Source organism: Lathamus discolor, chromosome 5 (assembly GCF_037157495.1).
Source record: "Lathamus discolor isolate bLatDis1 chromosome 5, bLatDis1.hap1, whole genome shotgun sequence".
NCBI lineage: Eukaryota > Metazoa > Chordata > Aves > Psittaciformes > Psittacidae > Lathamus > Lathamus discolor.
This window is the reverse complement of record NC_088888.1, coordinates 76,113,511-76,139,460: the sequence shown is the minus strand read 5'-3', so window position 1 is coordinate 76,139,460 and position 25,950 is coordinate 76,113,511. Positions and strand designations below refer to the sequence as shown.

At 37.7% G+C, this 25,950-nt stretch overlaps 1 protein-coding gene across 1 annotated transcript in view; it reads right to left on the bottom strand.

Moving 5' to 3' along the window:
* The window catches only part of ME1 (malic enzyme 1), a 167,117-nt gene that overhangs the window by 36,626 nt on the left and 104,541 nt on the right, over positions 1 to 25,950 (bottom strand). The window lies entirely within an intron of this gene.

Sequence of the window (25,950 nt, the reverse complement as noted above, 5' to 3'; positions counted from 1 at the left end):
ATTATAACAGAGATCAGAAACAAGGTTAATCTAGACAGATGATAACCATGTGAGAACACTTAAAGGAAGGAAAATGCTAGCTGCAAATTTGATTTGAGTTACACTTGGCTAACATAAACTTTGTGTATACACAGAAATGAAGTTACACTTCTTTTGTCTACTGTTCCACTGGGTTGTCAGAACTGAATTTTCCATATGAATAGTAGACGTTTCTTAAACACTAAGAATCAAAGTTATCACCCGCTTGAATATTTTCTCATCCTTCTAGCTATTGAAACAATTAAAATTGACATTTTCTATAGTACTTTGAAATCTACGTACTATATTTTGAAAATATAGTATGTAGTTGCATTGGATGAACAATTTCTGCCATTTAGCTGATATGACCAAGTCAGCTCAACAGGGGTACAGTGGTAAGTAACTTCTGACAAACCTTTTGGTAATACTCTCAAAGTCAATGCAAATCACCGAATTTCTTTGAAACAATATACTGTGTTACCTTGCTGCCTTGGACCCATCGTGTACCAAGGCTACACTACCCAACCGGGTGGAAACAACAGCACATTTCTAGTATAGATAGGTGCCTATGTTGACTTCATGAGGCATAAAGCATCTCAAATACATCTAAAAATTACTGAAGAATATAGGAGCTTGTTGTTTGGGATTTTTTTTAATAAGGAAACTCCAGAATCCTGGCACCAGACTCATATGCTAATAACTAGTAAGTAAAAAATTGTCTTGGTGTGCCAATAAGGTTACTCCTAAAATGAAAGTTAATAATATGTTAAATTAATTCAGTATTACTGCTCTGCATACTCCAGTCACTAGATGCATTTTGTAACTGTACTGTCTCTGGATTCCTTTCTTAACATTCCCACATGGCATTTTCAAACACTTCCTTAAAACAAAACAAAGAAAACCTGAAGCACAAGAACCACCCCCCAAAATCACAAAAATTTCTATGCAAAAAATTATATGAAGACAGAACTCAAGCTCACAGCACACTGACAAAAAATATGGGGTCTTTGGTTTGGTGTTTGGGGGCTTGTTTGCTTGTTTGGGGGACCTTTTGTTATGGGGAGGTTTTGGTTTGGTGTTTGTGGGGGTTTTTTGTTTTTTGGTTTTGGATTTTTTTTTTGGGGGGTGGGGTGTTTTTTTGGGGTTGTTTGCTTGTTTGTTGTTTGGGGCTTTTTTGGGGGGTGGTTTTTTGTTTTGGTTTTTCCTCTGTCCAATCTCATAAGCTCATATGAGAAAAAACACAATATAGGTTTAAAACAACAAAACAAAAAGAAAACATAGGTGTTGCTATGAATTATTACCAGTAGGGTCTAACAGAACACATCCTCTTTGAGCTAAAGGAGGTTTTCCCTTATCTGCTAACAGCGCAACTCCAAGACAGTTTAAGTAGTTCCCGCTTCATCCATAAAAGCAGTACGCACATGTACTGAGCAGTTCCGTATAAACAATCTTCTCTGATGTTTAGTAGAGTTTTTCTTTCAACCCTACATGTGTTTGGCAACCATGTTAAGCAAAGCCATCAATATTAAAAAAAGGACAAAAATTCCTGTGACTAAATGAATTTCCATGGAAATCACGTATTTACAGCCATTTTACAATTAGCCAGAACTACTGGGATTCCACTGGCAGGAATGGTAATCCCTGCTGAAAATAAATACATCTTCAGGTTTCATGGAAAAACCTGGAATTTTTCAGCAGCACAATGACAGGCAACTGTTTAAAGAGAATCTGGCAAGTCAATAATTCAGTACAGAAAATCACAACCAAGTTCAAATAAGAAACTGGAGCTACTTTTAAAAAAATAACTTAAATTTCTAACCTGATTCTGTATCTGACACAAATTTCTGTGATTCCATAGGGGTTCAGGAGCTGACAGTCAGATACTAATATGAAACTAATGAGATTAACACTCTGGAATCCTGAAGCTTGGTTCGAAGTATTTCTTGGTTGTCATTAAGCCAATGTCTGTTTCTTTATTTTACCATATATAACATTCCATTTTCTCATCTGCATTTGATTTTTCTCCATTTTCTTACTCATTGCCTTTATAGACACAAATCAAAACTCCCTGTGAATCATATTAAATCCATGTCCCTGTAGAAAACACACATCCTATACTGGGCACACTATCCATACTAATTCTCTGAGCAAGAGATCATGGCTGTTCAATTAATATGGAAAAAATGCAGGCAACCTAATTCTGGGCCCCTGAGACTTTGGTATTGCAGCCTTCTTATTCACTGGAAGTGCTATACACAGCACCCAGGTAAAAACCTGAGACTTCAGTGCTGCCTATGACCAGTAATACCTTGTAAGATTCATGAAGTTTGAGGTCTATGTCCTCAAAAAAATCTAATTAAATCCAGCCACCAGGTACCCATGATAGACGAGAAAATGACACAGTGTTTCTCTGCTTGGAGTATTCCTCTTCTCAAAACCACTAAGAGATGAGACATAGAGATAGTTAATCTCCTGCATTCCAGAAAATCCCCCTGCAGTAATGAATTGGTTACAAAGCTGCCACACAGCTCTGGAAGTGATGACCACACTAAAATAGCTATCAATTCTTCTCCAACTTCCACATCTTACTATTGCAATCACTTAGCGTAGAACGTTGAGCCAAAACCTAAAATTATGTTCACAGCCAACAGCTTAGTTCCACTTCCCTTCTTGTATCACTCTGCAGTAACCTTCCACTTCTGTTGCACTCTGATGGATGTGTAGTTAAACTTCATCATCATATAACTCAGAAGTATTTCACCTTCCTATATGAAATTTTAAGGCATACACATTTAAACAGTAACATAAAATCCTTTTAATTTGAACATGTCACCAACAAGAGAGTCTTGGGAGCAAGCGTAAGTTGCATGTGGTTACAATGCTGCAAACATTAGTCACATACAACGTCACGCCCTATTGCTTGCTCAAAAGAGACAACAGTCCTCCAGCTACCAACACTCTTAATCCAGGGATACATAGGGGATAATAGAGGAAATCAAGAAACACATAACTAGCATGCATATTCGTACTGAAAGGCAGTACAAATAAATGGAAGAGAGAACCTATCCAGAGGGCATCAACTTTCTCAACCAGAACATGTGAAAGAAAGGATGGATCTAGTCCTAGACTTCCCAAACTAAGAAAATAAATGAAAATCTGGGAAACATTTCTCCTCAGTATGCAACCACAACAAATGACCTAGTGAATTCTTAACTTTTTTTTTTTTTTTTTTTTTTGCTCTGGAAAACACTCCTCTGACAGCAATAGCTCAGCTCTAGCCTGGCTAGAATGACTGGATTCTTGCAGGCAAGTGTTTTGTAGCTGTGAATTCCTCTCTTCCGCCTGTTTGGAATCTGTCACTGTGGGAGCTGATTAAACATACATAAACCATTCCCAGAAAGTGATAATCCAGATCACTGTTCCCCGTTGTAAATCCTGTTTTGTCACCCACGTCTTTTTTGTGTACTTGAATCTTAGTCTCCTGCTCCAAGTCACACAGGCAAGTCTGAATAGGATCCATCTGGAAAGGAGTTCAAAGCCACCTCTCCTTTTTCTGTTATGGACAGAAAATACTGACAACAGTGGTGGCAAGCATGCAGCATCAGATTTGCCATGAAGTATGGGAGGCAAATGCTGGACAATGGATTAAAAAGAACCATCCCACTGAATAACGTGTGGTTGCCAGAAAACACAGTTTCCAATAGCTCTCCCAATTTACAACATATTTTATGTGATAATCTTAGCTTAGCTTTCCCCATTTATAAACAAATTTATATTCAATTGTCTCTGACAACAATGTTAATATTTCAAATCATTCTATGAGTTATATCTTTATGCAACAGGCTGAAAAAAAATGTCCACAGCTCTTTAACCATCACAAATATACAGTACATTCTGGCAACCCAATGTTCTTAAGAACCTCAAACAGGGAAAACCCTCAAGAATCCAGTGGGAGCTATAAAAGTTTGGGCATAATTTTGAATTCAAACCATATGATCAGTAAAATCCATGCTTACTTCTACAGCTAAGAAACTTTTTCTGGAATTATATTTGGATCATTTGTTCTTACTGCCAGCCATTGTTTTGGAAACCTTCCTAAAGGATCAAATAGTTACTTTTTAGATTTTCAGAGCTTCCAAAAGCCTATTTGACTATTTTCTTTGTTCATATGGGCCTAGAACTGAAAAAGCCTTAGAAACCATCAGAAGTGGTTGCTGTCACCCATTCCTAAGAAGGAGCAAAACCAAAATGATAGCAACATTGGCATTCTCTCCCTTGCCTCGTGCGTCACACAGCTGCTCCACCAGCCAGGACCATTTATAGTGCATCAGGACGATGTAGAAATCATCTCCTTCCTCCCCACTCCAAATACTGTAAGCTAGTTCATTTCCATATATTCCACTGTTCAAACCAGATTTAAAGCACTATGGCTACTGCTATAAACTCCTCTTTGTGCCAGGGCTTTCATGAAAAGATGCCTTCTCACCTTCTCCCCTTACAACTCTTACGATCCGGATGCATACTCTTCCTGCTCTCCTACAGGCTATCTTTTACTTCATTTCATAAAGTAACTAAACTGCTGTAATGAGGTCATACATCCATCCTAGCGCCTCTTCCACTATAATTTTAACCTGCTGGTTAAATTCAACCAAATTTGACCAAGGGGGATAGAGTTTTCCACAATAATTGCTACATATATGTTCTGTGGAAAAAGGTAGCCAAGATGAGAAACCCTCCAGCAAGCACTACAGCCACTCTGCAGCAGATGTTACTACTCATGCTCTCTAACAGCCTGATGTGCTACAGCTGCACAGGACAGAAATCTGCCCAAGATGTACTCAGCTCTAGCCAGTGCTAGAATGCAAATACCTTCTCAGAAAAGGTATCATTAAATTACAGATAACTCACAGGAAGAGATTTAATAGGAACTGTCAGCATCTCTGCTTTCCACATGAATGAACCTCTTTTTTTTTTTTTTTATGCAGACAGCCATTGTTTTTATTTTATCTACAGAAAGCATTTACTTTCTTATGAGTATGTTTCATAGCTATTTTCTGTTTCCAAACCAAGCCTTGTCCTGATGAGTTCAGTACACATCCAAGCTATGCATGGGTGTAGGAAAGATGGCAGCATTTAGCACCCTCCCTAGTACCAGCATCAGACCCTTGTTTCATTCACGTTCTCCTTAAGGAAATATAATTCTACAAAAACTTTCCACGTTACTATTCCCCGGCACAACCACAGTGCTACAGTGCCTGCAGTGCAGCCCTGCTTTGTACCAGTGCTTCTAACACTCCTCTGCTTGCTCCTTCCCTCTCCAGAATAGGTTTGGTGATCATCTCCATGGCCCTTCTATCCCAGGAGTTATGAGGACAACAGGCTGGAGTTGGCTCATAATTTCCCCTCTTTTTTCTGCCAGCCAGCAGAACTGCTCCATGCGTGGACTTCACACACCTTGGGAATAGCAGGGCAGTTCTGAATTAGGAGGGTCTTGTAGCTGGTGGTCCTGAAGTCATTGCCTGTTAGCAGAGAAGCAAAACCAGATTCTCCGTCCACAATGAGGCCCTATTTACATAAATGACTTCTCTTATGCAAAAAGATAATATAATTGAAAGCTTTTGTGGTACATTAACATAAACAATTACTAACAGAAAAAAGATGGTCTGGTTTTCTTTCTTAACTTATTTTTATATCAGCTTGCTTTCAAAGACCCATATAAAATCAAGTTTGCCACCACTCATCACCATAAGCCCAGAAAAAACACTGAGGACTTGACAGCCAGGCCCTTTTTGTCTTCAGTGTCGCACATGAGCAATCCTGGCCAGACCATGTGAACACATACATCCTGATGCTTTGAGTACACGGTGTGCTACTGACTGAATAAAATGAACTTGTTTAGAGATTTCATAAATAAAACCACCTCTCACTCCCATAAGATCTTGCACTGAGTGTTGTCAAATTCCTGTGGTGGACTGCACCAAGTTTCCCTCTCTCCACTGTGAAACAGTCTCCTCGCAAGGAAGGTGGCTGGATGACACAGTGCTGAGATACAGTATAATGCACGTTATAAAATAAATTATATTCTTAATATTTCACAAAATCATGAGCCAAACTCTTGCACTCAGTTCTTGACAAACATCAGCCCCAGCAGACTAGATCACTGCCTTGAAAAAGCATACTATGCAAACTTGCACAAACACAGAGGCATGCAGCCTTGGCTGATGCTTCAGGTTAAATCTGAGGAGATAGAAAACTATACTGCGATTTTTTAGTTTTCCGCATTAAAAAAACACAACAAACAACAAAAACCCCAAAACATTCCACATGGATTCGACCTGAACAGCAAACTGAATTACTGTGATGTTTTCTCATGAATTTCTATTGGCTCACTTGCTACCTGATCCTGACCCCACCTAAGTGGAAAGTAAAACTCCTGGAGCCTGAAAATGTCATTCTACCTCTCCTAGCTATTTGACTGCTTTTTCCAGTGTTACCGCTTAGCTGCTTTAACTGTGACTTAGACCAAAGAACAATCTCAAATTACCGTCAGTTTTACATTCTCTTAAAAGAGATGAGTGCAGATTTGAGACAGATGATCTGAGATATTTGGGTTTTTCTTTTCAGCCTCCTCAGTTCTTCTTTAGAGACTTGGCACTGTGACACTTTGGCTAAGGGAAGGAAGGGTACTGAACAGATGGATTGGTCAAGTGTCTGAGCTGGCTAAATCAGAAAAACAGAGAGTCAAGAAAGAAATCTATCTCAGCTGTAAATAGTGAGCAGCTTTATTCCTCATGAATCTTCAGCTGTAGCTGTGTCACATCTTGCCCTCCCAAAATACATATAGATCCCCAGTAAGCCCTTCAAGCTTAATTTTTATTTTAATTAAATAGCTTTATACTAAAGCAAAAAAACCCTGTCATTATATATATTAAAAAAAAAAAAAAAAGAGTGTATAAAATACATGACACTGCATGACAAATCACTCCACACATTTTAAATTATTTGAATCTGGTTTCAAATGGGTGCTTTCTGGTCACCTTGCGACTGCAGTCTTTAAGCATTTGTTTAAAAGCCAGTGGTTATTAGTGTGTGTTTTAGATCGGCACTGCCAAGAAAAGCATCTAAAAGCCACAGTTCTGAGGTTTTCCCTGTGCTGGCACACACCTGCACACTTTATAAGTAAGATTTTAAATGCTTTAAAATTTGACAAATGTTATCAAAAAGTAGTGAGTACAGCAGCACTTGAACAACAATCAACAACAGCGTAAGGCTGTCACAGGAAAGATATTACATTAGATATATATATAAAAATAGTGATAAATATATCACTATTCATAATTACTGTGATTAGTGGAACCACCTATTCTGAGAAGCCTGGGTGCCTAAATCTGGACATGAAATGTTTCTCTGGACAAGTTCTCAGACAATACAAAAGTATTAAAATGAGAGCTGCACTTGGAAAACGTGAAGGTTCCAATTTGGCTGCACAAATAAGATTTGCATTGACTGTATGTATTTTAAGGTGGCATTTTGGTTATACAAGCTGCATCTTATTTTCTTGAGAAGGAACCTTCATATATTCACTGCCCAGACACTAATTTTCCCCATTTTCCAAAAAGGGGAGAGGGTTTGCATTCCAGCAAGAGAAATAAAAATAGATCCTTGGCTGATAATTCTACACCAGAAAGTTTCATCATATATTTCTATCACATTTATTTAATGTATCTAATAGCATTTAAAAATAGTACTTCAATAAAGGCTAATTTATTAAGGTATTTACTTAAACACATGAGAATTCCAGCTTGGGTCAACAGGATTATTCCTTTGCTTTGACTTAAATGCCTGCTTTGATGCCTTACTGAATCAGGCCTGAGTGATTTACAGCAAATACAATGCCTTTCTGGAAAAGATATTGCATCTTGCGCCAGATTCTGAAGATTCTAAAGATTGCTAAGTGGCTTTAGGAGCTTAAAACAAGCCTGTAAGCCTGTATTTGCTTACATATTTCATTATATTTGTAAGCGTTTATAGATATTTTCCCTAAAATAAAAGATTCAGTTGGATAGCCAAATTAGTACAAAGCCTGGGGCAACACATCTGCTATTTTCCCCTGCTACTTAAGGTATAATGAACAGATGGAAATCTCACTTCCACCACTGACAGCCTTCACCTTGATTGTTAAAAGGCAAAGAAGTAATGTAATGACCTTCCAGAAATGTCAAAGGAAGTGGTGTCAGGAATACTTAAATTATTTCTAACAGATCCAATACACTCCATAATGTTTGTACAGTTTGATCATTTATGAAACACACCTCTCCCTCCACAACGTCCTGATGGTGTTTTTAAGGCAGCAAAATATCTTTGGTACCTGCAACACAAACTACACTTGTGGAAAAGAAAGCATACTGGAGGCTAGACCAAAGAAATGGAGAAGGTAGAATTTCAGGAAGAAGGGGCTTACTATTTTCAAAGCGTTATTTGGACAGCATGCTGTTGGACTTGAACATTACAATGGAGTTTCACAGAATCACAGAATGGCGGAGGCTGGCAGGCACCTCAGGAGTTCATCTCCTCCACCCTCCTGCTCAAGCAGGGTCAGCTAAAACAGGCTATGCAGGATCACGTCCAGATGGCTTTGGGATATTTCAGGGATGGAGACTCCACAATCTCTCTAGGCAACCTGTGCCAACGCTCAGTCACCCTCACAGTAAGAAGTTTTTTCTTAAGCTTAAACTTCTCTTACATTCAAGCACAATGATTATGTCTCTTGTTCTGCCACTGGGCACCACTTATAAACAGCCTGTCTCCTTCTTCTTTACACAAACCCTTCCAATATTTCTACACACTGATTAGATCTCTCTGAGCTGCTGTTCTCCAGGATAAACAGCCTGAGCAATTAGTCTCTCCTCACAGGAGAGGTGCTCTAGTCCGTCATCTTAGTGGCCCTTCACTAGTTACTCTCCAGTATGTCTCTCCTGTACTGGGTAAGCCAAAACTGGATTCAGCACTCCAGGTGAATACAGATGATAAAAATCTAACTAATCATATGATTAGTGTCGTGATTAATCATTTGACATAGTACAAAGACTTATTTCTTATTCAATTAGGCAAGACACATTTTGCAGTGTGAAAATTTATACATGAGTAATGAGAGTTAATGAAAATGAGGATAGGATAGTATTTGGCCAGCTTTTCAAATGCCAAACTCTTCCACTTTTAATGTCTTTAGAAGTAGATTTAGGTGATGCATACAGTAATTATGAAGGAAACCCTTTATTGTACACAAAATCCGTAACTCCATTATGTCTAAACTTGATGACAGTCTTTATCCAACATCAATTGAAATGGGGGGGAAACGGAGTTTCTTCTGTATACATATAAGAACAAGTACATTTCTGAACCATTCTTAAGGTTTCCCCTTTCTGGATTACAGCTTTGGTGCCTCTCTACACCACACTAACTGTGAGGAGTTGCATGCTTTTAGATGCCTAAAGTTGGAGGTACCTGACATGTCACAGGGTCGGATCTGAAGAACAGACTTTCTTCTTCCACAGTGGTTCAACAGTGAACATGGCATGCTATACTGCCTTTCCACTATAATCTCAATTATGTATGAAATCTCAAACTGGAAACCCCTGTACTTCACAATGAAGCTATTATTCCACTATGTAGAGAAGATTCACCTTTATTACATTTAGTCCAGGATCAACTTCAGTGGAGAATTGCCAGGATCAGACAAGATTCTGGGACTTCAGTAAGGATATTTGAGAAGCCATCGGGGACTACACACTCTCATGGTGCTTGATGGTAAAGAAACTGGCTCTTTACGTCTCTCCTCATATTTCCTGAGGACTCAGGTAAAGTAGTTGCAAGAGACTATTTTTGTAGGTTTTACAATTACTGATTGTAAGTTTCTACAGTTAATAACATTAAAATTTGCAGTCTACCTTGGACACATCAGTGTTGCTTTTTTCTGAAATAGCTCATAGTGTTAACACTCGCCATCCACTTAGATGAAGATTATTCCACGGTCCTAACTGGACAGCACAGTGTATTCCTCCAATTATTATTTTGCTTAACCATTTTTTTTTTTTTGGAGGGAAGTTAATCATGTAACAGAAATCTATCTCAAACATCCAGGAAAGAGAGCTGGTACTTCAGTGCTCCAGCGAGCACTGAATGCTGTAATATGTCTCACCCCAGCCACTGGTAGCCAATATATTCTAGCAACAATAGTTTATGCTAGAAACTGTTTTTAGCATGCAGTCATGCCAAAACTGGGGAAGTAGAAAAAGCTCAAAATTAATTTGGAATCCCTTCAGTCGAACCCATTACTGCCAACTCATGAAAAGAGGCTCAGGCATATGGAATAATTTTCCTAGATGAGTAAATGCATAGGTTGAGATCTAAGTGACATTTCAGTCAGATAGACAAGGGCTGAAAGGAAGTGTCACATCTTATCTTAAGCACCCTGAAGCAGAATTGCATCTTAGGCCTGGGGTGCATTCCGTAAGTCTTAGGCACTGTGGAATGAATGCCCTTGCAACAGTACGCAGGAGAGAAAATCAGCAGTATCTTCAGATGCTAGCTGGGACAGTATGGACTTCTGTATTTTGGACAGAAATATGGCAGTCTAGTCTCTGTGATGCACTTTACTTCCAAAGCCAGTCTATAGGATGCCTGCTTAACAGACTAAACTCTCAGAGCCTTACGACAAAGAGGAACCTCAGCTTCTAGTCATCACACTTAGAGGAGATGCTGAAGGACCAAATTTCAGGAAAACAGCAAAATCTCCATGTCTGTGCTTGCCAGCTTCCCCAATATGCAGGTCATCCATATCAAATACTAGAGCCCAGAAACCTGGGACTCACAGCTTCCTAAGAAAAATCAGTAAATTGTATGCCCTTGAGCGCAGTGAACCCTAGAGGTTTTCTTAAAGAGAGAGGGAATATGACCTATTGAAGGGAACTCTTCATTCCACTCTGACTCGAAAGAGAAAGAAAGAAGCATGGACCATGTGTTATGTTGATATCCAGATAGTTCATGTGCTTTATGCTCAGCACTGCATTATAAAAGGCCTTCCCAGACAAAGTCTGAAATTAGCTTATGCAATTTTCAAACTCATTCATAGTCATGCTGTAATGATGAAGGTTCTGCCACCATCCTGGTCAGAAGTATTTTACATATGAAGAAATAACCTTGGCATTTACAATTGCCTGAAGTTAATCTCATGTCTTTTGGGACGGCAGTACTCTGCAAAACACTAGATCAGTGTGCCACAACTCTTCTGTGGTCTAAATCTTGTGTCAGATACAGGCCCAAAGGACATCCAAATTCCATTTTCTCTTTTGACTCTTTTCCAAGACCATCTACATGGGATGTTTTTCTGCAATACATCTTAAGCATTTGATCTCTTTCCATTCCACATTATTTGCATTCTTAACATCATTCAGACAATTAAACTATACAACTAAATCTCTGTTCCTCATTACATACAATATAAATATTATGGGAAGACATGTCCAGGGGCAAGTGAATATAAAAGAGATACGGAGGAAGAAAAAGAAAGAGAAAGCAGCATTTATCCCTCTGATGAACCCTACAGGAATTAATCCAAAGGCACAATGTTACTAAATATTTATAGTAACAAAAACATGGGGAAAAAATAAAATCATTGCTAATAAAGTTTACACATGACACAAAGACTGATTGTCATAAATCATGAGATAGAGTGCTATCTTGTAAGCTGGGCAATATATAGTTATTTCAATATGGCCAAATGCAAATTTACAAAGCAAAGACCAAAAGTGAAGAACTCGAAAGAGGTATTTCAAAGAAAGCTAAAGGTAATGGATATTTACCACTGCTCAGCAAATATCACAGCCAAAAAGGTTAACATGCATAATGGCTGTACAGACAAGGGATTATCAAATACAGATGGCATACTCTCACCTTTATAATTGGCGTAGCATAATCAGTGCTATAATACTCTGACCATTTCTGAACATCAAAAACAATTTGATCCTAACCAAATGGCCCATTTTATGCAGAAGGTTGAACTAGTTTACAAAAATGTTTTCTGGCTTCATAAACTTGCAATACACTGAATATAGTTAGAAGAATGCTTAAATAACATACAACTCCAAACATTCAATTATGTTGACACACTCAGCAATTTACAGGATGTTTGAAAGGACTTAAAAAAGGTAGGTTTTGAACAGAAATCCAAAGGAAGCAAAAAAAAGTTGCGCTGCTGATGTAATGGAAAAGCATTCCACATTAAAGATGACAAAAAATCCTCCTAATAAAAAAATGGGGAAAAATACCCAAAACAAACCCAAACCAATGATGCGGTGGGTAGCAGAGCTGTGTAACTAAAGCAGAGATGAAACAGAGGTAGCAATAAAGCTGTGTAGAACCATGAAAAAACAAAACTATTTTGGTGCAGTAAAGCAGTGTGCATCAAATAAGGACATTATCTAAAGAAAGCACCAGAGAGGAAGAAGAGTTTGGCAGCAGCATTTGGACCACCTGGAAGGAACCCAAATGTGTATCACGAAGGCCAGAAATTACCGTAATTTACAAGGGAGATTGCTCAAGACTCTATGTGATTCGAAATCTTTTCTAATAAAAGCACAGAGAAGAACTATGCCCAGGGAAAAACATCACATTTACCTTACACACCCTAGTGAGATGGAGCGTGCTGTTCCTTCCCTGGGAGAAGCTGGGTGGCTTCTGTTTAAGTAGCACTGATAGTCCAATTTGATTTTCCAGCTCAGTGCTATTCATCAGAAATTAAAAAGCAATAAAGATAGGTAACACTAGCAGTGCGCATCACATAGAAGATACCTCAAACCAAAAAACGTCATAAAAATGAATTTAAGTATGTGATCAGCCAAACTCTTTAGTACATGGGATTAGTGAGCTGCCATTCCTCAGACAGCATTCTTCCTTTTTTCTGCCCTTTCCAGGGCAGTAAGAATCTGGATTATAGCGTCCATACCATGCATTATTCTAAGAGGATCAGAGATCCTCTAGAGATAAATGCATCAGGCACTTTTGAATCATGCCATAAGATTACCATTCAGTCTTAATAAAAAACTTTGCCAATCAGCTCTGCAAGTGAAGCAGCGACCCAAGTTAGTGAATATACATTTAATCTGCAGAGGTTGGCACCGGCACGCTAAAGTAAAATCATTATCTTTCAAAAGAGCATGGATATTCGTGAAGGTTCAGAAAGGCTCCACAGGCTTTACATAGCTGTCTTTAAGAAAAATTCTCCTAGACTTGTAATGGTTGGCCTAGAACTGGAGCACTTCCTACCTAAATATAAAACAGTTTGCATCTCCTTTAGTACATGTGGTGCTCTGACCAATCACATCAACATTACAAAACCAGGTTGCAACCTCTTGGTTGCTCTCCAATTTCATATGTGATGGACAACTCCAGTTATTCTGGACCAGGAAAGGAGTCCACAAGGGGAAAAACCCCAACATTCTTGCACCAATGACCATGGAAAATGAGGTCAGAAGTCCATCGCAAACAAAACTTTGTACGGATGAAATTCAGTATTATGTGTTTAAAGGTAGGAAAGAAAACAAAACTGTGAAAATACTTCTATGAAGTAATCATATAATTAACTGTTTCAAAATATTAGACAGAATTTAAGGGAAACTCATATTTTATTACTATCAACTATTTTTTCTACAACTTTAGTAACATGGTTTATATACATCACAATGTTCAAAGCTCCATAGAGAATAAACCTTCAAAGACTATTAAAACCCATTTTCACGCCTCTCTGATACTAAAAAGGTTGCCACCACTATTTATATTTCAACAAAGTCAAGACTTCACATATTAAGTTCAAAATCACCCTTAATTGCATTTGTGCTTGGGAAAAATTGGAGGAATGTTTATAAACTTTACCACAGAAGTGGAATACTCAAGCTCAATAAAATGGCATATTTATAAGAGTAATGTTTTCTCCAGAAGTCATCATAAAGAAGATATAGCTCCTCTTGCTTTCATTGCAGAAACAGCTTTCTAAAGTCCCTGCAGAGAAGGTGTATGAACATTGTATTTGACATTTAAAAACTGGCATTGCTTTTAGCTGACCTACACTGGACATATTACTGCAGCCTGTGCTAGTGGGTATTGTTGCATTTCACCATCATGAATTTAGCTTTTTTTAAAGTTGCCTTTGAAGCAAGTTCAGACTTTTCAGTCCAAAAAATGTCTCCCTGGTAAACTTATATTCAAATATTTAGTAACAATGACTGGAAAAAAGGTTAATTGGAGATTAAATGAAGGTCCCAGAAGTGTTCTAAATCTATTTTAACATCTGAAACAGGTGGTTAGAAGTTCTAGATGGCTCCTCCTCATGGTCTCCTCAAATATTTAAGATTCTGGGGATTATATCAGTGATCTCAAAAGAGTAATATTTAAAATTATAGCTCTTATAATTGGGGACTAGGTGAGAAAAGGAAGTGGCTGCACACTCCTCAGAACTGTTTATCATCCTCTGCTAAGCCCAGTGCTATCTAGCCTTTCCACAGTATTATTTAGGCCTTCCTCTGGGAACTTCGGATGCATACCAAATGGTCTCCCAATTTCTGGCACAGAGTCAAGTAAGAAATTAATGTTTAACATGTTATTTCAGATTACAGAGGCAGTACATTAATGAGATGCAGTTTTTCTCTGCCTTTATTTCAGGCTGTTTAGAAACTAACAATACACCTACACTAGAATCCTTGGATATGACTGCAGCATATAAACTTTGCAGAATATATGGGCACTTCAAATTAGCTGGCTCAGATACCAACTTCAGTGTACTGAGAAAGTGTGATGTACCAAATGGTTAACATGAATATTTTGATTTTGTTTTAATTTTATTTCTGTCTACATTATTTGCCTTTTTTTTGCCTATAACTAACTTATTTCTTGGATTTCTGAATATTAATCTAACAAAGCTATATATATATTTGATTGGACTTGGTAAATTGGTTCTTCAGAGTTGAGCTGCTGGAATTCTTACGGGATTCAATCACTGTTGAAGATGCACGGTATTTCTGAAACTAGACACAGGCACACCTTTCTGGGGAAAATCATTTACAAGGAAAGAAATTTACACTCATTCCAGATTCTCTTACTTTGGTGTGTGAAGAGAAAAAATGTCTTGTATTTATTTGTAATTAATTGTAATTTCTTGTAATTAGAGGTAAATTCTAGGTCTAATCACTCAAAGTTATTAATCCATATGTATTCCAATGACTTTATTGTTTTAATAGCTGTACTCTTGCCTAAAAAATACATCTTAGTTACTTCAGTAAGTTTAAGTCACCTGTTCAGGATGCATTGATTAGAGATCCATATGCCTTTTAAGATTAGTTAATACTTGCTTTCACTAGCCAGCAATCTGACTTCTGGTCTTTGTTGTCCTGGTCAGTACGAAAATGTTCACATTCATAATTAGAATTACTCAGTCTATTTGAGTACTCATTATTTGAGTGCCTTATATGCAGAACAGTGTAGCACCTACTCAGATTGGTCATATTGGAAGAGTTTAAGAATGCCAGTTAATACAGTTTACTCCTCTTTACATTTACTCACTCACAAAACTATAGAGTTGGATTCTCCTGATGCCCAAGGCCACCTTGCAACCCAAAAAGCAGCATCTTAAATCACAAAAGAAATCAAAGCATCTTGCTTGCATAGATGAACCACCCTGTCACCTCAAGCCAGACAGAAACTTAACTTCTGGGGTAAGAAAATTGTATTTAATAGGTTTTGCAGGAAAACATATGTGGATGTGGGAAAAATATGGCATTCTACTCCTGTGCAATTGTCTACACCATGTAATCAAGCCCATAATAAATAAAATCAAAGGATTTTTTTCTTTCCATAGTGCCTTCCTGAGAATAAACAAGTTCAGCTTGAGCTTTTCTAGCATACTAACAATTATCATTACCGAACATAAAGCAAAACAACTGAATTGTCCGTGCGCTTCCTATGACTGAGTTTTCTGAAAGAGGTCTGACAACGTATTCATGGTATTAGATTACACAGTCTAAAAAAGTAACCAAAGGTAAATTACGCTTATTCTATAATAAAATCTATTTTTCTCAACTAGCTGTCTGAAAGCTATTTTCCCTGTCACTCAGCTAATATATGTGACCTTTTTAAAGGCTACCAAACCATTACATGCTGGGATGACAGCAAGCACAGAACACCCACAAAAGCACTGTGAGACCCAGCACCCTGATGGGTGCCTGTAAATGAGTGAACCTGCTCATTCTTCTCCATCTTTAGCAGTAACACTAGATAACTCTCAAAATACTTATTTTTTTCAGAAATGCACGAGTAAGCAAAAAGAAGATGCTACAATAATTTTTCTTCCAGTCACAGAGAAGCAAATGCACATATGCACATATTACCATTCTAGGAAGAAATGTTTACATGGGATGAAGTCTTATGAAGAAATGTGATTTAGAAGATTAAATAATGCTTCCAACTTGTACAGTATCAGACAGATATTCAAATGTGCATGTCAAGCATTCACTGTGGCATCTGAGATGGCCCCCAAAATCCACGTGGATGCATATGATCAATAACATACTGAATATATTCAGAATTATGCTATCAAATGCTGTTGCTGTTATGTAAACTGTCGAAGTAGCTCAGACAGATGCCCTCAATGAAAAATTGCTTACTGATAACTTTTTTCGTACACAAGACAGCTTACAGCTTGGCATCTATATTTCAACTTGGTCCCTAAGTCTCCAAATTACGTATCTTTGTGAATTCAAGACAGAGCTAAAACTTGGTTTGATTAATATTTTTATTTGCTGGTAGACTTTAGTAGCTGAAAACATAAAAAGGGACAGAATAATTTCATCGAGAAATTTGTCATACTGGAAGAATCTGTACATTAAAATAAGAATAAAAAAAAGTAAGTAGAAAGTAAACAGCAAATGTCTCTACCAAAACCAAAACTGTTTCAGAACCACGTATCATATTTAATCATATGTTCAAGCAATGCAAAAGGTAATGAAAAGACCATTGCTTCTACTTCAAGAAGCTACAAAAAAAGAGGCTGACTAAAAAATAAGTACGGTACAAGAGAGAATAAGTGTTATGCTTTGAAGCTATTTGCTTACAGTTGCAATGTTACGCTTAATAGATTAAAAAGGAAGGTCATATAGTAGCAAATGATTAGGAATATGAAAGTGTCCATCTATCCTACTATTGAAGCAGCTTGTATTTTCATAACTTATTTTTTTGAGCCGTAATAATCAACAAAAATTATTATTTATGTGATTTATATTAATGAAAATTATAAACTGCAAAATGTATTTTACATGACTTTGGGGAAAACTGCCATCTGACCCCAACCACTTGGTGAAAGAACAACCGCCCACCATGGAGACCGCTGTCGGTAGGGGACTGCACCACTGTTGAACATCGCCCCTGAGGATTCTGGAGGAAACTCCGCCTGAATTCAGGAAAATTTCCTCTTACACAGAACCCAGCCAATTTCTTTTTGTTTTCATTTTTCTTTGGGCTCTGACAGGCAATGATAGACTGAACCCAGCTGAAAATTAGGATCAGATGGTGAACCGAGATTAGTTCTGTAAACTCACAATTTGACAACTCACAGAAGAAAGCCTCCCCTTATTCTACACCTCTCCCCTATATGATTTAGGGAGCTAGACCAAGCCCTTAGCTACTGTAGTCAGGGTTTCTTTCTGTTGAATTTATTCAGTTTCTGATCCAAATGCTCAAAAGTCACTGACACTGGGACTGGATTTTTGGTCAGGAGACACATATCCCTTACACTGCTTCCCTCCCCCTACTTCCCTCAAGAAAGCCATGAAAGATGTACAATAACTGTAGTTGACTGCAAAGTCTCTTCCCTAGAGATGGCAATAATGAGCTCTTGGAAATGTTTAAAGTCTACTAAATAAGAAAAGCATCTAGCAATGATCTGGTAAAACAGTTTTAATGCCATGAGATTCCACTCAGTATCTCCAGTACTATTATTTTTAACTAGGACTACAGCCAATGTTATAGGTCTGGAATTATTTTTGTTTTATAAATTCATACTTATAAATACACGTGTACCTTTTAAAATGTCGACATTTCCTCATGTTCAATGTAGACAGCTGGTGCTTCAAATCTTGACAAAACTCAGCTAAATAATCAAGTCCCCACCCGCCTCTAAATATTTAAAGTATAGATGTGTCCAAAATAGTTTCAGTTTCTTTCCGTTTGCTTGAGCAATTAAGGAATAAAAAAACCCCAAAAAACCCACATTAACATTTTGTAAATTCATAAATATTATACCATTTCTGGGACAACAACTCGTAAGAGTGAGAAGAGACTGTCTCTAGGGATTCCTCCATTAAGTTCTTGGTTGGGAGCATGGATAGCGCTGTGAAAATAGTTACAACATTTGAACACAGAGAAGAGAGCTTATGCAGTCAAAGTCAGTCCACAATGGCCAGGAAGTACAAGCTACTGCATAGCATTAAGACCAACAATCCCCACACAGACAATCCCTTTAAATAATAGCTCTGGATGTCCATCTGTCAACTTCCAGATGATGTTTTCTATCCTTCAAGCATCAGAGGCTAGAAGCATCACGAAAGCTAGCAGGCACTTGGCAAACATGCCCAGAGATGGGGTCTTAATTGGAGTACTCAGCAGCTAAACATTTTCAAAGCTTGGCCTGAGTCTCCAACAAAAATTCAAGAAGACTGCTGAAGTCATGAGCAATAATGCCATGACCTGAGCTCCAAAGGAACTTCCTCCCCATGAGGAAGAGTGACGCTGTATCTTTCACTCTGTCCTGCAAAAATACCTTCATTAGCTCTCAGCTTTAAAGCTCTAGTTCAATAAAATCTCTATTGCTTTTTTTAGTAGTTTCAAAGTACTTTAAATAACTTCTTAATAGATCAAAGTGGTTTTAGATGCTGGAATCTCATATTTTTGCTGATATTCTTGCCGTGTTTGCTTGATATAAATTTAAACATCAATCCAATAGTGCTGCTATAGGGGACAGCCTTATCTTCATGCCAAGAGACAGACAACTTGTTCTTCTAGAAGTACAGGATATACCCTAACCAGGACTACCTGGACCATACCTTCTGTCTGAAAACTGTAACACTATGAACTATAGAATCCATACTTAGATTAACATTGAGAACTCCTCACCATATTACAAAATCCAAAGTGAAAAATACATACTTCTCTCAACAAAGCCAAAGCTCACACAGAATAGAAAACAGTACCAGTTGGAAGGGATCTACAGTGGTCATCTAGTCTAACTGACCAACTCAGTGCTGACCAAAAATCAAGGCATATTATTAAAGGCATTGTCCAAAAGTTTCTTAAACACTGACATAATGTATTTTTCTTTTGTCCAAAGGACAGCTAGGAAATAGAAAGAAGCTTGTTAGTGCAAAAGTAAAGCTGCACAAAATTTAATGTTTACCTGGACCCCTTTAAACGCATTAATTCTGTATGTTATTACTCGACCAGAGCAGACCTAACTGGGAGAGACCCAGCAAGCCGTGGAAAAGGGGGCTGCATCCCAGGCATTGAGACCAGATGGTTATTACATGGAAAACAGGTGAGTTCTGTCACTGGAAAGGAGCAGCTACACACACAAAAAGAGAAAAAAGGCATGTGGAGCAAACCTGACTTTCTCAAACACATTCGCAGCATTGAATGTGCTTGAGCTATTTACAGCACAACTCACTGATAATGACCAGATGCTTTTGACCATAATTTTATTGCAGCATCAATGTTCAAGTAATTTTATATATCAATATATTAAAGTTTTCACTTTCTAGTTTTGTTTAGTAGTACTGTATTTGACTACAAATATTTTAAAACTACATACGACAGATTTGGAATGGTAGCAGCAAAATTAATAGTAGTGTAGGAACAGTCCTTGGGACAGCAGAATACGTGGCAAAAGTCCTAAGTCAGTATTCACCACACAGTCTTTTCTTGGATATTTTGCAGAGTTTAAATCATAAACAGATGTTTGTGGAAAGAAACTCTGTCTCCTTTCCTACAGACAATGTATTAATCACTACAAAATAAGACTCTAATGTCTTGCTGAGTCCTCAGTACTGCTCAAGGTTACTAAATACTTCATTTACATCCCATGTGGGACAAAACTTAAGAAGCAAAGTTTGAGATGGTTCAGTAAACTATAAAAACAGTCATAAAAACTATTTAAATATTTACAATCTTGAGGCTGACAAAAGGAACTGTTACCCCACCACAGCAGGATGGTGGCAGAAGACAGACTCTCTGCCTTCAAAGGCTAATGGTCCAAAGAAAAGAAACCATCCTGTGCCCTTCCTGAGACTGAATATACAAGCAAATCAGTTTGAGAAAGAATGAACACAATTTAGTTACGTTATGCCATTTTTTTTTCTTATTTTTAGTGGGGACAGTGTTAGCAAGGACTTAGTGAAAAAGCTGGAGAGTAGTAGTTGTTGCTTATCATCTGTTTATCCCTTCTTAAGAGACTAAAAGGGTGGGACCTATGACAGAGGCAGCCATGGAACCAAGGTTGCGAGACATACCACAGCCAGCAAAAGCATCACAGAGACGACGTAAGTTAGGAGATAATGAAATGAGGTAACTAAATGACAAAATCAATACTTTTAGAAAACCTTAGATTCACAATCACAAATCAGCAATCCAGAAGGATATGAAGGAGGGAACAGCTGTGACATAGAAGCATTAGAGATAATTATAGGTAAGAACAAAACTGGGTAAGAACACAGGTAGAATTAGGAGTGAACAAATCTCTCCAGACAGAACTGGGCAATAAAGCAGGAAGCAGAGTTGGAACTTACAAAAGACAATCAGGAAAAAAAGGCAACAGGATGCGATACCACTGGTAGGAGGCAGCTATGGGAGGTAAGCAAAAACAGAAATATAAACAGACAAAAAATGTGGAATGAGTGAGTCAATGAAACGTTGCAGACTTACTACATGCAAGCAAGCATTTCAGAACTTTTAGGTCTGATTTCCACACTGATCTAAAGCTCAGGCACTGCTCAGACTGCAAAGTTGGACTACTTTGCACTAACCAGCTGCAGTAGACAGTCTGCTGCAGGCAACATGAGGGTTCATTTTCTCATTTACCGGTGAGGTAGCATGCTGTCATCTCAAGCAAAGAACATCCAAGCCACATCACACCAGACAAGGTTATTGTCTTTAAGAGCTTCTAACCCCCCAGGGAAGGACAAATTCAAGCAGACCACAAATTATTGTGCCATGACATTCAAAACCCAACTAAGGTCTATACCATATTAGGGGAAAAAATGGGCAACTGGTCATTCTGCCGTCAGCTGCTTCATCAGGAATGCTTGAATCCACAAAATCTGGCAATTTACTTTTTTTTTTTTTTTTTTTTTGGATGACGTCCACATCCTTAATTCATAGCATTGCTGTGATAGAAGCTGCAGTCATTTACTGGTGCTGTATTTCACTTACTCATATTGGCCCCTATAGTCAGGAATCTCAGCTATCATTTAGAAGCAGAAAAAGTGTAAGGCACCAGTGGTCCTTGCACATAGAAAAGCAAAGCATACAAAAAAGACCCCCAAACTAACAGATTTTTCCCATCAGAGGACCATCTCCTATTACACCTTCCTTCTGAGGATATGACAGTCATGCCTGCATTAAGAGTCTCAAAGTGACACTTCTGAGCAGCAGAACCCTGAACTTAATTACCTAATAACTAAATAAGAAAAAAAACAACATTAACTTAGTTAAATGAAGGAACACAGGTTCCTGTAAATGTGATATTGAAGCAACATCTTCAACCACAGGGACTACCTGAATCCAAGCATCAGATGAAGTGTCCCTAGCACAGATGGTAGTTAAGTTTATGACTACTATAAACTGCACAACATTTCACAATGATAAAAGCAATCTAAACCAGGTCTATTTTGGTACTGATAATAAATTAAATTAGTATTTCACTGAATATATGATTTTGGTGACAGTACCATCAGCACCACTCAAAACCTAAGTTAGTTCATAGCACTGTTGTGCCTTATAACTGACAAGTGAGTAGCATGCTAGCATTACTTCAAACCTCCAGCTCTGTGAGCAACATAGCTATATTTATCAGCCAACAAGAGTAACTGAGGTGATTTTCACAGTAGGATTTCCACAAAGAAGGAAGGCAATGTGACAAAAATGAGATTCAGAAACTGTTATATAGTACAGTGTGGCAGTACTTACTGAAGCTGAAACTAGTTTAGTGGTTTTCCTTGGAGCACAGACTATGTTCTCTGTCAAGAATCTGTTTTGTCCCATGTTCTGTGAATTGGTTATTTGACATTGTCTCTGCTCCTTAAGCTAAACCTGCTGCCAACAAGCCTCAACTGAGAAAACACTATAGCTCCAATAACCTTTTGAACTGCTTAAAAGCATAAAATGCATATTAGCTCCTTGTTCCCAACCATCTGACCTCCTGCTCCCAAACACAGAGTAGGAAAACCTGTTTTAGCACCTAATTCTAAAACAAAATTATGTTGTGCAGGTACTTGAGTCCTAGGAAATACAGCCATTTCCTTGTCTTGTACTCTCAAGTTTTCCAAGTATCATGCTTTTATACCAATACATGGAATTATAAACTCCACTAATCTGGTATTTTGTAATATAACAAAAGCCCAGAGAAGCAGAAGGACGGCTACAACACATCCTGTGGAAGAAGAGGCTTTCCATCAACGCTGAATGTTTACAGAAGGAATGAGTTTAATTCTGGCATATAGGGATTAGCTCCAAGGACAGCACGACAAGACTTTTTTTGTTACAAAGTCACTGTAATAGGAATATTGTTGAATATAATTTCAGGACAAGGAATGGCAATTTCTTCCTGTACTTCAAGTACAAAATCTAGCGTCTCTACAATATTTAATATATTTTTAGAAATAGAAATTGCTACAGTGTGTTTTCATATTGACCAAATCTACCTTTTAAAATCTCTCAGTTTATTAAAGTTTGTGTTTAATACTCAGGAAAGAAATATGAAATAATACATAGCTCTACAAAACCCTGTGATACTTACCGAACACAAAAATTGCACTGAGGCCAAAGAAACTTGGCCCCAAGTCTAAACCAAAGGCCTTAAGAACGAATGCGCTGTTCACTGCAGCCCTGTGTTTGATTCCTACTAACAGTCCACTTAATTTGCTTGTCAGCACGCCTGCTGAAAAGGCATGTCTTATTTAAAACACATGTATCCCACACTCCCAATGAATTAACCACAAAGCCACATAGCACACCTCTACCTCAGTTTTCCTTCCTGCGCAAAAGACCAGCATCAAAGCATACCTGCCTACAGAGCTCAAAGGAGAAGGCATCTGGGACAAAAGCAAAGTGACACCAGTTCTTATGCCCAGAGATCAGCGCACAGGAGCCTCCTGCGCAGATGGTGGTGTCTGCTAATGCAATCGAACAGCACAGCTGCAAGTCACTGATTAATTCAGGTGGAAAGCTTGTGGAAAATGACCAGTGGACACCACAATTCCCTCCTTAGTTTTATTTTGGACTTTTTTCAAACAAGTCACTCAAAATGTCTTTAGGATAGGGCCTGAAGCATTTGAAGATGGTGCTGCAACCAGGTGAGGATACTTTGTAACTGAATCTGACATGGAGATCAAATCCATATTCATATTCCTCATGTATATTATTTCTAAAATGGCCATCGTGCAACAACCAGCATATGCTGGCATTTTGGCTAAGAGCAACAGATGAGCAGCTGGTTCCCATTCTGAAATCTGATTTGGAAAATATACAAAACCAGCTGCACTCCATTCTCTTTTCCTGAAAATATAATTTACAGCTTCTATACTTCTCTGGCAAAAGAAAGGAAACAAACCCTAAGACTGTGTAGTCTGGCTTACACCGAAAAGTCACTTTTCTTCATACAAATTTAGAATCATTAACAAATTTAATAGACCACTTCTCTGTAGCTGTTAAGACATTCTTAAATCAGCTGGTATAAATGTGAAGGATCAATGATACTTCTTTTTCCAGCATAAATTCATTAGAATCTCTGCAGTCCTACAGCTGAAGAAATGCAGTATTCCAGAAGTAAAATACATGCTCACATCATAATCAAATTTTCAGATGATTAATCAAAGCTTTTTTAATAAAAACTTGATACTGTAAAAAGATCTCTAAATGCCTGGACCATTATACCCAGCCACAGAAATGGACTCCATAGGTTTTTAGATGACTCCAGAGCTCACAGATGCAAAACTTCTAACAAGGCAGGCATTCTATTCTGCATCTACTGAAAGAAGATAACAAAAAACCCCCAAATCAACACAACCCCCATCACCCCCAGAAAAAAAAAACCCACAAAAAACCACAAAGAAACCCCAAAACCACAGGCAAACACCACATTATTTTAATAGTGCAGGACCAAGTATATGTAAGCACGTGGACTTAAATATTATTGTTAAATTTGAAGATCCTCATAGATTGTTAATGTATGTGAGATACAAGATTAGTGTGAGAACTGTAGTCAGAGATTTGCACTACAAGTGCTTTCTATCCTTAAGTACAGACCCACAGACCCAGATGACATCCAGGCAAAGAATAAGCTGGTTAAACATTTTCAAAGCTTATACAAAACCTAAAATTAATACTATATAAATTTAATTATACCTGGCAGTTAATCACTTATTAAAGAGCATTATTTTTTCCTGCACTTTTTCTCAATATGCTTTCAAATTTGCAGGCTCTTTTGATATTAATAACTTTCATTACAATATTTCAATTTATCTAACAGACACAAGTTTGCTCCTACTCCTATGTTTTGTAAAAGGAAAAACAACTTCTGTGCATGTTTTCTAGATCAGCACTCTATCCCAAACAGGAGCAATGACTCCAAATATCTATTCCATTAACGTCTTTAAAAACAGGGAAACAAAAAAGAAGGATTTTACTTTTAGCAGTTTAGGAATTAATCACAAAGCAATTGTAACAAAGTTAATTTTATACTATTATTTAACTAAATATTTGCTGAAATATTAACTTCTATGAGTCCAGAAATAAGGTTTAACTTTTTCGAGCAGTATTTAATTCCATTTTTATTAAAATCTGCATAGCTCATTTTCAGCAAACCCTGCCAGCAATCTTTTTCCAGTGGCCATTTAGGCTTGCTACAGACCAGCAAGTAGATGAATGATTAACTTTGATGGCAAAATCCACCAAATTCTTAAATAAAGCCAGCCAATTAAGTGATACTTCTCTTGCAGCTTCCAAAGTATAATGTTTGAAACAGATAACTTTCTGGTTTTGTACTAAGTTGAATCCCATTTTTAGAAGGAGAAATATCAAAGCAATGCTGTGCTGGAGATAAAACAGTAAAAAATTTCCTTCTGCAAGAGCCAATGCAGTGAGAGCAGTAGAAATTCTTGCCCCTAATTATTAGCAAGGTCTAAAAGAGTGAGGGATTAGGAGAAAAATATCTCTGAACCACTCAAACCCAGCCTATTTCTCAAACTGTGCTCCTTTTCTCTCTCATATCCACCCCCAGTTATATAAAGACGACTTACCAGATAACTATTACCTGTTTCTGGGGACACAGTGAGCATCCCTTGGAACTTCAGAAATCTGGGTATTCAAACAAACTCACTTATAAAACCACACAGAACTTTAGTGATTTTGTAAACAAACACATTAACTAAACAGATTACATGATTTATTCAGTTTTGTTAGCACTGGCACCACTGTGGGTGTCAACAAAGTGTCAGTTGACCACATTTACATATGGACCGGGTCTGAAGTGTCATATTGCATTTTTCAGCCATTTCCAGGCTAATATTTTTTACAGTAGTATATAAACACCAGTGATTGCTAATGCAGAAATCAGATGTGCAT